Below are 12,181 nucleotides of genomic sequence, written 5' to 3' on the forward strand. Positions count from 1 at the left end.
AGCCCACAGGCCACATATTTGTCATATACTAGATTCAAAAATAAACAGCTATACCTCATGATATAAAAACATAGCTAGACTCTCAGAGGGAAGCCATACATATTAAGCAATGTATGTTGATTAGAGATCCACGTTAAAAAATATAATCAAAAGAGGCAAACACCTTTACATTTCTACATAATGGTGTATGGCTGAGAAGAGCCAGAATTTAGCACTACATCAAGCAAATGTATACATATATTGATATTCAAAACTTGGCATTTCCAAACACCCCTCTCCTAAATCATACAGACCCCTGTCTTTTAGATAGGTCTGTGAAAAGGATGGACATTTGTGTTTACCATCGATGATGTGATGATGGATGACCATCGATAGTTTCGCAAACTGAGGGCTATCCCTGTGCTTCCACTGACTGTCCTGTGGGCGAATCAGAAGCTGGTGTGGTTGTGTACCATCAATTGCAGTTAACATCTGTTTTTCTCCCATTGAATGCAAAAATGTTTGCCATAGATTCTAATACAAGTATTTGGAATCATCGATGGTTGATGGCCATTACTAGTCTGTGAGGTGAGCCACAGATTCCAGGCAAAATTAATGCATAGAATAGATGAATAAAGTTTAAGTGAAAGATGTTCCAGGCGAAGTAAGTTTTATTCAGTTAGTCCTATACCCTAAAATAACTGGACTATTTCACCACTATTGTATTCAACTGCGGGTGGTTTTTTTTTGCCTTTTTATTAGTAATTTTTCCATGGAAATCGACACTAATTGAATACACCCCATAGTGACTGTTTTAACACTTTCTAGGATTGCTGCTATTATACTAACATTCCTTGGTTATGGTTATTAATATTAAACTGTGCAATATGTATTTATTTATTATTTATTACCAGTTATTTATATAGTGCACACATATTCCGCAGCGCTGTACAGAGTATATTTTTAACATTCACATCAGTCCCTGCCCCAGTGGAGCTTACAATCTGTATTCCCTACCACATGCACACACATACAGACATTCTAGGGTTAATTTTGTTAGAAGCCAATTAACCTATCTGTATATTTTTGGATTGTGGGAGGAAACCGGAGTACCCGGAGTAAACCCACGCAAGCACGGGGAGACTATACAAACTCCGCACAGTTAGAGCCATGGTGGGAATCGAACCCATGACCTCAGTGCTATGAGGCAGTAATGCTAACCATTACACCATCCGTACTGCTGGGTAACACACCAGTTTTGACCAGCCGGCAAAAAAACTGACAATTTTTTTTGCCGGGTGTAATATGTGGTTACATACTGAAGCTTATGTGTCCTTTTACGGTGCATGAACACGGCCTGGCCGCCTGGTTACAGCTGGAAATATCCACTGACTTCCATGGCAGCCATGCCGTGTCCGTGCCGTCCCTGCAACTCAGTGAAAAGAAAATGTTTATGAGTCCTTGCACACACACCGGCTTTACAATGAGTGGTCTTCAATGCCGTTGATGGCAAGCTATGATGGTGAGTAGCACCGATAGCTCGCCGTCAGAGTATTCACCTCCCCGCCCTTCACTAGCTGTTTCCACCAAGCTGGTTTCCTTCGGCGTGGTGGAAATGGCGAGTGTGGCCGTTAAAACGGTGGGGCTTGCCAAAAAATGCAATGGACCCACCGTCCTCTCACAGCGAGGAGTTCTCCCTTAAGTTGAATACGACAAAGGATGGTGAGGGGGTTTGACGGTGAGGATGGCTTGTTTTCGGCGAGGGTAAGCCATCCTCACCATACAAACCCCCTTGTCGGCCCGCATTAAATAATGCCCACTGAGTTGTAGCAGTCTACAACTCCATTCTGTCTTTCATTTTGAAAGAAAGCACACGTTTAAAAGCATTCTGAAAACCGGTGTTTGTGAAAGGCACTGACAGCCGGCAAAAAAACGGACAGCTTTTGTCAAAACCGGTGTGTGCGTGAAAGGGCCCTTCCAGTCTTGAGAAAATCTTCTGCTCAGGAGCAGTCCTTTGTGAATTTGGATGACTGCGTGCATCACAGATTGTGTTATTTTGAGCTCCCACATGTTGAGTTATTTTTACAGCACTGCTAAACATAGCTGCAGTTTTCATCATGTTCGCTTTCAACTTTCCTGTACATTTTAATATGAATGTGCAGTGTTTGTGTGAAATGGACTTGGCTAAATACTGTATAGCGTATAGACTTTGTAATGTAATATACTTTTGGTTCTAATTATTTTGATGTTTTGACAGGTTTACTATTTCACTTCTCTTCTTCTCTTGCTTGAATAATTTAAATGTAAATATTTTAGTGCCAGAAATCTATATCCAAAAAAACGATTTGCCATAACATCAAAGAAAACATGCCTCTGAGCAAAAATACAGTACATGTATTGAACATTATAGGAAGGCATTTAAGGCAAAGCAACTGATATATGCCTTAAATGAATCTCCTGATTCATTAAAGGCATATGGCAGGGTGGACCTTGAGGTGATGTATTTTACTTCTCCTATACGAGATATAATAAGCTAGACTCATCAACCTGCAATAGGTCATGTACAGGGGCCGTTCCAAAACCCAGACACAGATCATGCTGTGGAATGATGCTGACAGGGACAGTTGTATATATATATAGAAAGAAGATCACCCCCTCACATGTATTATTTTTTTATTTGTAAACTACATTTTGAAAATTGAAACTTAACTTACAGTATTGTTTACTTTGTTAAACCATAAAAATATTAACGCACATGGATGCTATATTGATTTATTGTCATTTCATAGTGATGGTCTTACTGTTAAATGCTTCCCACTTCCACAAACATAACAAAATACAATCACAATACACCAGATTTGTATTTTATAAAGATTGTTCTAAAGGGCCTCACACACAGGACGATTTTAAGCCAATTTTACCTTTTCCCAATGAATCGCTCAGAAAATGGCAGAGAATCGCTGTGTGTATAGCACGCACTCCCTATAAAATTGTGAACCATCTTCAACATTAACTTACTGAGTTTCAAAGTCCTACATGACCAAGGCCCAAGGTATCTGAAGCAGCTTCTGATTCCATACTGTAACAGCTCATTACTGCGATATGTAGTACCTGTACTTTTATCAGTACTGTACCTAGAATTTCACAAAATTCCTCTGGGGGTCCAGGTTTTAGGCATGTGGCTCTGAATCTATGGAACTCACTACCCGGCACAGTGGGAGAAACCCCCCTTCAAAAACACTCAAGACTTTCCTGTTTACTCAAGCATTTCCGTAATTACCTTAAGTATCGTTTCTGAAAAGCTTTTCTGTGCTTCATTGTTCCTGTACTGTATTACTTTAATTTTATCTGTTAAGTGCCTTGATTTCTATTGGAAAATGAGCCCTATAGAAATAAAATTATTATTATTATTATTATTATTATTATTATTATTATTATTATTATTATTATTACTACTCCCCATTTAAGTTAAAAGTCAAATTGTTGCATTGTATATTAGAAAATAATACCGTTCTTAAAATGTCCATTTTATATTATTGAGTCAAAGTTGCCTTGCATATATAATGCACGATAGATAAGAAATGATAACATGCTAAAATATAAGAAACCCTAATAAATTGTTTCTCCAAAATAAGTTACAGTCCAGTGCTATGCTTTATATTGCTAATAATTATTCCTTTCACATAAAGGAGCTTAGTTGGAGTCATGCCTATTTTTTTGCATAAGATACTCACAGTGAATGCACATTAAAATGCATATGCATGCGTCATTATACACTTTGTTTGCATATTATTGTCTTTAAAGCTGTGTACACACAGGGGCGATAGGGGCTGAATTCGCTGAAAATATGGTCCCAGGCGACCATATTGCCAGTGATGGGAGTGTGCCCCGGCGATAAAGGTGCGCGCTCCCGTTTTAAGCCCCGTTCTAAACGCTGGTTGCAGGAGCTTGCTCCTGCGACCAGCTGATTACCTCTGCGGCACCGCCGGCAGAGGTTTCCTTTCATCAGCGACCATCTCTGGTCGCTGATGAAAAGGAGAAATTGAGCAATATATTGCTCAGCAATAAATTGCTAGCAATATATTGCTGAGCAATATATCTCCCCCGTGTGTACGGGGCTTTACTGCTTACACCTCTACAGGTGGCATGGGGTAGTGAACCCACAGGCAGAGGATAATAAATGTCTCCACACACAGTGCAATATGGTCGTTGAGCAATTTTGGCTTAATATCTCTCAGCAATATATTGCTCAGTGTTCCGTTTTCATCAGCGACCAGCAATTTTGGTTGAAAATTGCAAGCAATTCTGTCTCATTTATTTATTTTCAGTTTCTTATATAGCGCAGCATATTCCGTTGAGCTTTACAATTGGTAGCAACAGTAATTACCGACATGGAGGTAGGAGGGCCCTCATTCTGTCTCCCATTTTGACTTGAAATCACTGGTCGCTGGTGCACCGTGCATTTTGCACCAGCGACCAGCATTTTTAAGCCATAATCATGAAGGGCTGGCTGCGGGAGCACACTCCTAGAGATTTATCTCCCACAACACAAAAAACACAATGGTGATACGGTCGCTCATCCATTTAGCCAGCGATAATGGCTTAAATCGCTCCATGTGTACAGGGCTTAAGACTGACTGCGTCACAATCAGACATGGCTACGACAGATACATCTTTTAGAAGGCAAAGTTCGTGTAGGGGCAGGTAAGCTAAGCACTGATGATCAATAGCAAGATTTAGCATATTTTATTCTGATTGGAAGATTATATATTGCCCCTTCCCATATATAGTACTTAATTCAACAGCTAAATTTGTGGCTGGCTATTTGATTACTTTATTTACATTTATATTTGAACTATAGCAGGAAAGAAGACTGTTGTTGGACTTTTGAAGGGGGAAACAATACTGTATATTTGTAATTTAATTTAAAATAATGTAAGTTTTATTTTGCATTGGTGTATTTAGAAAATGGACTTCACGTTTATTAATTACATTTTCTTAAGACAGTAGTATTTACAGTGTGTGGTATGTGTGTGTGTGTGTGTGTGTGTGTGTGTGTGTGTTTGTGTGTGTGTGTGTGTGTGTGTGTTGGGGGGGGCTGGACTGAACAATGTCTATTGGCAGGTGTTAACTTCTCAGAGAATCCATGTGGTGATAATTTTGCCATTTGTTAAATTGACACTTTGCACTGTACTCTATGGAGAGCAATGCATTAGTTTTTCTGCTGTAGGAACCAATGTGTTTAAATATTTTGGGGGCTGATGTGTTAGTTTTATTACTTTTATTACAAGGTGCTCCTGCAGTTTACTACAGGCTGAGGGGGGTATTCAATGCAGGATTCCGATTGTCGGAACATCCAGGGGCTTTTTTTGGAGTAAAAGTTATACAGCAAATCATTTACCAGTATTTATATTTTACTTGTACTGTAAGTCATTAGCAGAATCTTGGCTCAGCAGATGCGGGAAATTCCCACAGCAGCATCGCTGTAGAGATAGACCAGATAACGAGAGGGCACTGGAATGTAAGTGCAACATATTTCCTTTTTTTCCTGTTTATTCCAGCAGCAAAGTATGTTAATTATACTTTGGTTGCCACAAAATATCCAGCAGATAAATTTTCTCTTCAACAGGGTTTCTCTGTTTCATGGTGAAATAAGCATAATATCAAATGACCAGTAGAAAGCATTTTCTTAGCTGCAATGACGTGGATGGAAACCGCAGACCAAATCACAACAATCATCATCATTGGCTAATGGACTCAGGGGTGAATTTATGAAGCTTGGAGAAGTGTTATCTATCCCCATAAAGAACGTTATGAGCAAGGTGATAATGGTTCAGCCAATCAGCTACAATATGTAAATTGACAGGTAAGAGCTGATTGGCTGAACCATTATCACCTTGCTCATAACGTTCTTTATGGGGATAGATAACACTTCTCCAAGCTTCATAAATTCACCCCTCACTGCCGTAGAGAGTACCATGCTGAAGACAGTGTATCAGGCAAGTTGTATTACAGTAAGTCTTATGGCCAGCCTGAGGGCAATTTTTTGGCAAGTAAATAAACACCTTTGCTCCCTCAGAGTTCTTTTTAAAAATGAAGAGGGTGTGATCTCATGGGGAAAGCACTGCTGTAATGCCCCTTACACATTATGCCCACAAATGTAGTGCCCCTTACAATATGCCCACAGTTGCAGTGCTGCTAACACATTACGCCCACAGTTGTAGTGCCACTAACACATTTTGCACACAGTTGTGAGGCCCTTGCTTAATGCCCGTAGATAGAAATTACCTTCTGCACATCTCCGGTGCCAGGCATGATCTACCCTCCTATATGTGGCACCATAATCAACTGCATATACAAGGTGTGTCAACGCTGTCAAGTCACATGGAGCTCTAATCCTACCATGTTACACCCTTATCATACAGGTACTCCCAGTTACTGCCAGGGCAATCATAATAACTGTATCTATGTAACATGGGGATTTCTATACCACTTTTAATTTTTTTTTTAAAACAAAAAGTCCACTTAGCTGTCAAAATTGCAGCTATATGTTGAGTGTCACTACAGCCGTATATCTATTCCTAGGCAGATGTCTGGTTCTAACTTCTAGGGTGAGAGTGAAGGACTTTGATCTTTTATTCCTAATATTTCACAATATGCCCATGTATGCTATAAACTGCCCATGTATGCTATAGAAAAGCCGGTTCTAGGAGACTTTGAGGAGTCTGGGCAGGGCCATCACTATAGCATTGTAGACCCTGGGCAAAGCAATGTAATAGGGAAATATAAAAATATTAAATATTAATATTAAATATTATTAAAAATAAATGGAAACAAATCATAGATTTGGTCCGACATTGTCTCTCCACTTGCTTCCATACAGTGATTGGCTGTCAGCACTCTGACTAGTGGATAGCTCCAGTCAACCACCAGTCAGCATGCTGGAAGCCATTCACTGTCTGGCTGCTCTCATTGTGTGCAATTCCCAATCAGAGTGGCTGGGCAGCATTCTCTAACAGTCTCCCAAAAAACACCCAGGTGGCCCTGGCTCAATGACCTTTAAATTAGGATGGCCCTGTGATGAAAGGGGGGCACAGTTACATCCCATTTTTCAGTACCATGGTTTGCACATTGGGTGGCATGACCATTATACTGGAGGGGAATAGTTACACCTCAACTCCCCTTGCGGTCTGCTAAAGATGTGGTTCGGGCCAAAGTAAGCTGCACATACTCTCCCTTTTAGCACCCCATTGTATATAAGTTCAATATATATTCAACTCTCTACCCTCTCTATTATTTTCTCTAATATACACTCCAGATGAACTGTGAGATAGACCCCAAAGGCTGGTGGCATTGTAGAGGGTTAATGGAAAAACACCAACACAGAATCCATTTACTTGAAGCTTTCTAGTTCTGAATTGCAATTGTCCACAAATCTAAGGTAGTGGACCAAATGTAATAGGGTGAGAGTATCGGAAAGTGAGAGATTTTGGGAGAGTTTTCCCATTTTTTTTAAAGCAGCAATCAATTACATGGCAAAATCAACCTGGTTTTGCAGTGTAATTGATTGCTGCTTTAAAAAACATGGGAAAACTCTCCCAAAATCTCTCACTTTCTGAAACTCTCACCCTATTACATTTGGCCCAGTATTTAATAAAATGTGTAGTATAGTGCTCATAGCAGTGCAAGGCATTAATGTCTGGAAGTATAATGTACTCTGTAAAAAGCAGAAGCCAAGCATCGGGTGAAGCAGGTACCAGGTAGCAGGGTGAAGACAGGCATTTTAGGTACTGTACTTCACAACTTCTAATATTAATGATTTTCCTAAATAAGATCTAGGTATTCAGCATACACAGAATGAATAATATAAGTGAATGCAAGATACCGTAGGCTGTGGTGTACCGGGAAGAACACATGGTTCGGCGGTCCATTACACAAACAAGCAATGAGTCCAAGTATTAGCCTGGCCATTTGCCTAATCTGTGTGACACAGTCTATATTAATTACCCCAGCTATTTACAATGAAGAGAGAAAGTAAGTGCACTCAATGAAACTTTTATTTTCTTAATATACGACTATCTGGAAAACATTTCAATGAAGTCAGTAAATTAAAGAAAGGAAATCTAACAAACAATACATTATAATTATTTATTCAGCGGAAAAAGTGCCCAGTCAGGAATTACTTACATGTGGTCTCACTTGTCAACAAATATCAAGTCAATAATCTCCATCTTTCCTGACCTCTCTTAACTTTCTCCCACTCATGCTTAAAAAAAAAACCTTCTCCAAGCTCCTACGCAGTCAGAATAGCTTACATCATTTGTATTTGGCCAATTTTGTTTCAAGTGTCCTATCTTATGACTAGTTTACCAAAGTACAGTAATAGCTTATTTTGATTATCAGCATACAAAGCAGAGTCCATTATATAAGACCAACATACAAGGAAAGGACACAGTGCGTGATTCATTGGTGGATGCAGTGCAGTGACCGCAGTATCTTTGTATGTAGTGCAACAGTAAACCTATGCTATTGCTGCAGCCAATGGATTTGTACAGAGATGCCCCCAGGCTGCATCTATATTCTGCTGCTTTGCACAAAACATCACACCATCTAAAGTCCTCATAATTGTTCAGAATGTCCATCAGAACATGGCTGCTAGTGCTACTGCCTGTATCTGAATAGTCACCCCCTGTTACCTCCCAGAGCGACCAACCAGCATTGCCTCTCTATGGGGTGCATTTATTAAAGTTTCTAAAAATTAATAGAGGTGAAGTTGCCCAAAGCAACTAATGAGATCGTGTCTATCATTCCTCTATTAGGCATCTTAGAAAAGGATAAACATAACCACCTCTTTACATTTTTAGATGCTTTAGTAAACTTACCCCTATGTGTTTAAACTGCATCCGACCAACAAATACCATTGGTACATATGTGCAATGTGATTCAGATGTACTGTAAGAGCAGTACTGCCAACATCAACCACTTGCAACTGAAATTGACCTTGCGTCCAACTTTGAATCAGAGATAGATCATGGGCCATATCTAATAGCCTACAAGGGTATTTTTATAGTGACATCAATTGACACGCACAACCAGGTCAGTGCTCTGTTGCTCCAACTCTGTTTCAGTGTTTCTTTGAAATGAATTTAGTTTTTCTTCTGCACTTTAATATACCATATTTGCCTACTCTCCTGGAATGGATGGGAGGCGCCCGAAAATAGGGTCCCTATCATTGTCCCCGGGAAGTTGGGCAAGTCTCCCGCATCACCCCCATTGAAACTTATACCAAATTTTGTGGGTCGGCAAAGGGGGTGGGGCTAAATGATGTTAATATCGTAATTTTGCATCATTTTAGCCCCTCCCCCAATCCGCAGACCCACAAATTGCAGTGTTTGACTGGCATGTGGGTGGGGCTTGGTGACATTAGCCTTGTCCCTGCCCCCCTGACGTGTAGTATCTGGTTCCCTCTGTGGGCTTATCCCATAGAGGAAAAAACAAAAGTAGGCAAGTATGCAATATACTTTTTGTCTATTTTAGCATCAATGCTTAATAATTCTTTGCTTTAATGGGAAACAGAAGCACAGTAGGAACCTCACTCAATATTCCGCAGTCCTAGCACTCATACAATTAATTAGGTTATATAACAGTATAGCAAAGCTGGGACAGGCAAACATATTGCCAATTTTCTCATATTCTGCCAAAGCTACCGTATATATCAGGGAGATTGTGTACTGAATTCAAGATAATAAAAGGTAGAACATTTTAATTACGATTAAATTATAATCTCTTAGTGCCATTGTAGAAGGCAGACATCCATTGCTAAATGTTGGAGATCTTAATATAATATCCACTCTTTATTATACAGTATGATATATATGCATATGGTAATATAGGCATATAAAAGCAAATATAATGTTGGAAATGTAGTTAAAAAGAGAGACGCAGATGTAAGAGCTTTTCTGTAGCTTAAATGCAGATACAGTCATTTTATCTATAAGCTTCAAGTGGCAAAATATCAATATGACACATTAAGCACTGTACTGCATATTAAGTGACACAAACAGCTGGTGTGAGCAGAAGATAAAGTCACATTGCCCTGTTCATTTACACATTACCGTATATATGAAGTAATCATGCATACTCATTTTGTAAAATAAGTATATGATTGCATTTGTGAAGTGTAAACAGAATGAAGGGAAAATATTGTATGCTGCAAAACCTGGCTGTCTTAATCTATTTGACACCACTTTTTATATTTGGATCAGGTTGAACATCCTGTACCAACTCAAATTGTGCATTACTGTATAATTTCTACACATCAAAACTATATGAATACTCCTCTGTATCATTGACGTATCCCTGTATTCTTCAGGAGGTGGTATGGGCACAGGTAAAGGTGGTTTAACATTGGCTGGTTCTTGCGATTGATTGAAACATAATCAGACCCAGATACTTTCTTCGTGGTAATTCAGGTTGGTCTGCAAAAGCAAACTCCTTCTTTAAAGGACAAAACCAAGTGCACTGCAGGTGGGGCTGATGTAACATGTGCAGAGAGAATTACATTTGGGTGAGTCATTTTGTTCCTGTGCAGGGTAAATACTGGCTGCTTTATTCTAACACTGCAATTTAGATTCCCTACCCAAATGTAACTTTCTCTGCACATTTTACATCTGCTATACCTGCAGTGCACATGGTTTTGTCCATTAAAAAAAGAGTTTGCTTTTGCAAACCAACCTTTATCACTTGTGTGTGGAGGCAGGATCAGCATCAGGGAGGATCAGGGGATCAGGGCAGCCGAGAGGGGGGGGGGGGGGAGCGGGTACTAATTACCCGGGCCCAGGCTTGCTGGAGGGGCCCCACAGGGGCCCTAGTCCGACCCCTCCCTTCCCCCTCCATCCCTCCCGGGTAGCAACAGTAGCACACACCTACAGCATGTGCTGTGCTGACGGCAGGCTCAGCATGAGTGTCTCACTGACAGCGTGAGAGGTCATGCTGAGCCTACTGTCAGCACAGCACATACTGTAGGTGTGTGCTGCTGCTGAGATTACAGTTTTTAGAGTTTTCTTTCACCCTCCTCTAAACATTTTGGGGGCATGGCCTAAGAGCGGGAGGCACCCACACCTTCCACACTTAGGCCACGCCACCAACAATTTACCGGGGCCCGGCATTCCTCTCGGCTGCCCTGCAGGGGATACTGATGTATCGGGACTGGGAGCATGCATGCATGCTTATAATCCTGCCTGTGACTAAGGCCAGGAACACACTGAACAATATATTGCCCAACATATCGTAATTATTCCAATCAAACATATATCCAGGATCTAGACCTATAGTGACCCCATTGCAAAATTTCCACTGGGCCCCCACAATATTTTTTGGGGAGCAGCTGTTCGGAGATGAGGGCAAACACCTTCCTGAACATACAATCAAAGCAACATGCTCCTGTCCACAGATGCCGCAAACATACCCTGCATGTTCCTTGGTGCCACCATAGGCCGCACCAACAAAACACACAACAGCCCCATGTGCAGACCATCTGTCCAAGTATGGCCCCAATTTGTGGGACCTAGTGGCTCTACAAGCAATAAACATCTGCAACAAATTTGTATCACTCAAATAATATGCCCACACAATGCCACATTTACGTCTGAACAGCCAATACCCTGTGACAGCCCAGGAAGGCCCAACACATCTCCAGTGTACCTCTCCATGCCTGATTGCATTGTAGTCAAATATACACCATTGGAATACATGCACAAGCAAAACAGAAAACAAAACAATCTGCCAATCTCACATTCATAGGTGCAACAAACAGAAAACAGCAGTTACAAAGGAAATACAACAGACCTTCTACCCATAAATGGATGCAAGGGGTGGGCCCCACAGGAGCGGAACCTCCTGCACCTAATACAGGGGGAGCTGTGGGCCCTAAAGCAGCCAAGGTCCTATAGCAGATGCACCCCCTGAACCCACAGTAGTTATACCACTCTCACATCTAATACTGGGCATATTGCTCAATGTGCTCCCTCAATTGTGCAATCGGGACCCCAGTCCCCTGACCTCTGATGAGCCAACCCTGCTGACAATGCCATGAAGCTAAATGCAGAATGAATCGCTATGAAATGTGGTCTGACACTGAATCGTACAGTGTATAAGCCACACAATGTGATTGTATCGAAATCCCGGTGCTTGGGATGTGGCG

At 40.8% G+C, this 12,181-nt stretch overlaps 1 protein-coding gene across 4 annotated transcripts in view; it reads right to left on the minus strand.

The window, feature by feature from the left end:
• Nucleotides 1-12,181, minus strand: part of PDGFC (platelet derived growth factor C) — a 617,067-nt gene that overhangs the window by 117,371 nt on the left and 487,515 nt on the right. The gene's annotated exons all lie outside the window — the stretch shown is intronic.

The sequence above is a fragment of the Crinia signifera genome, chromosome 1, assembly GCF_055691185.1.
Source record: "Crinia signifera chromosome 1, ASM5569118v1, whole genome shotgun sequence".
Taxonomy (NCBI): Eukaryota; Metazoa; Chordata; class Amphibia; order Anura; family Myobatrachidae; genus Crinia; species Crinia signifera.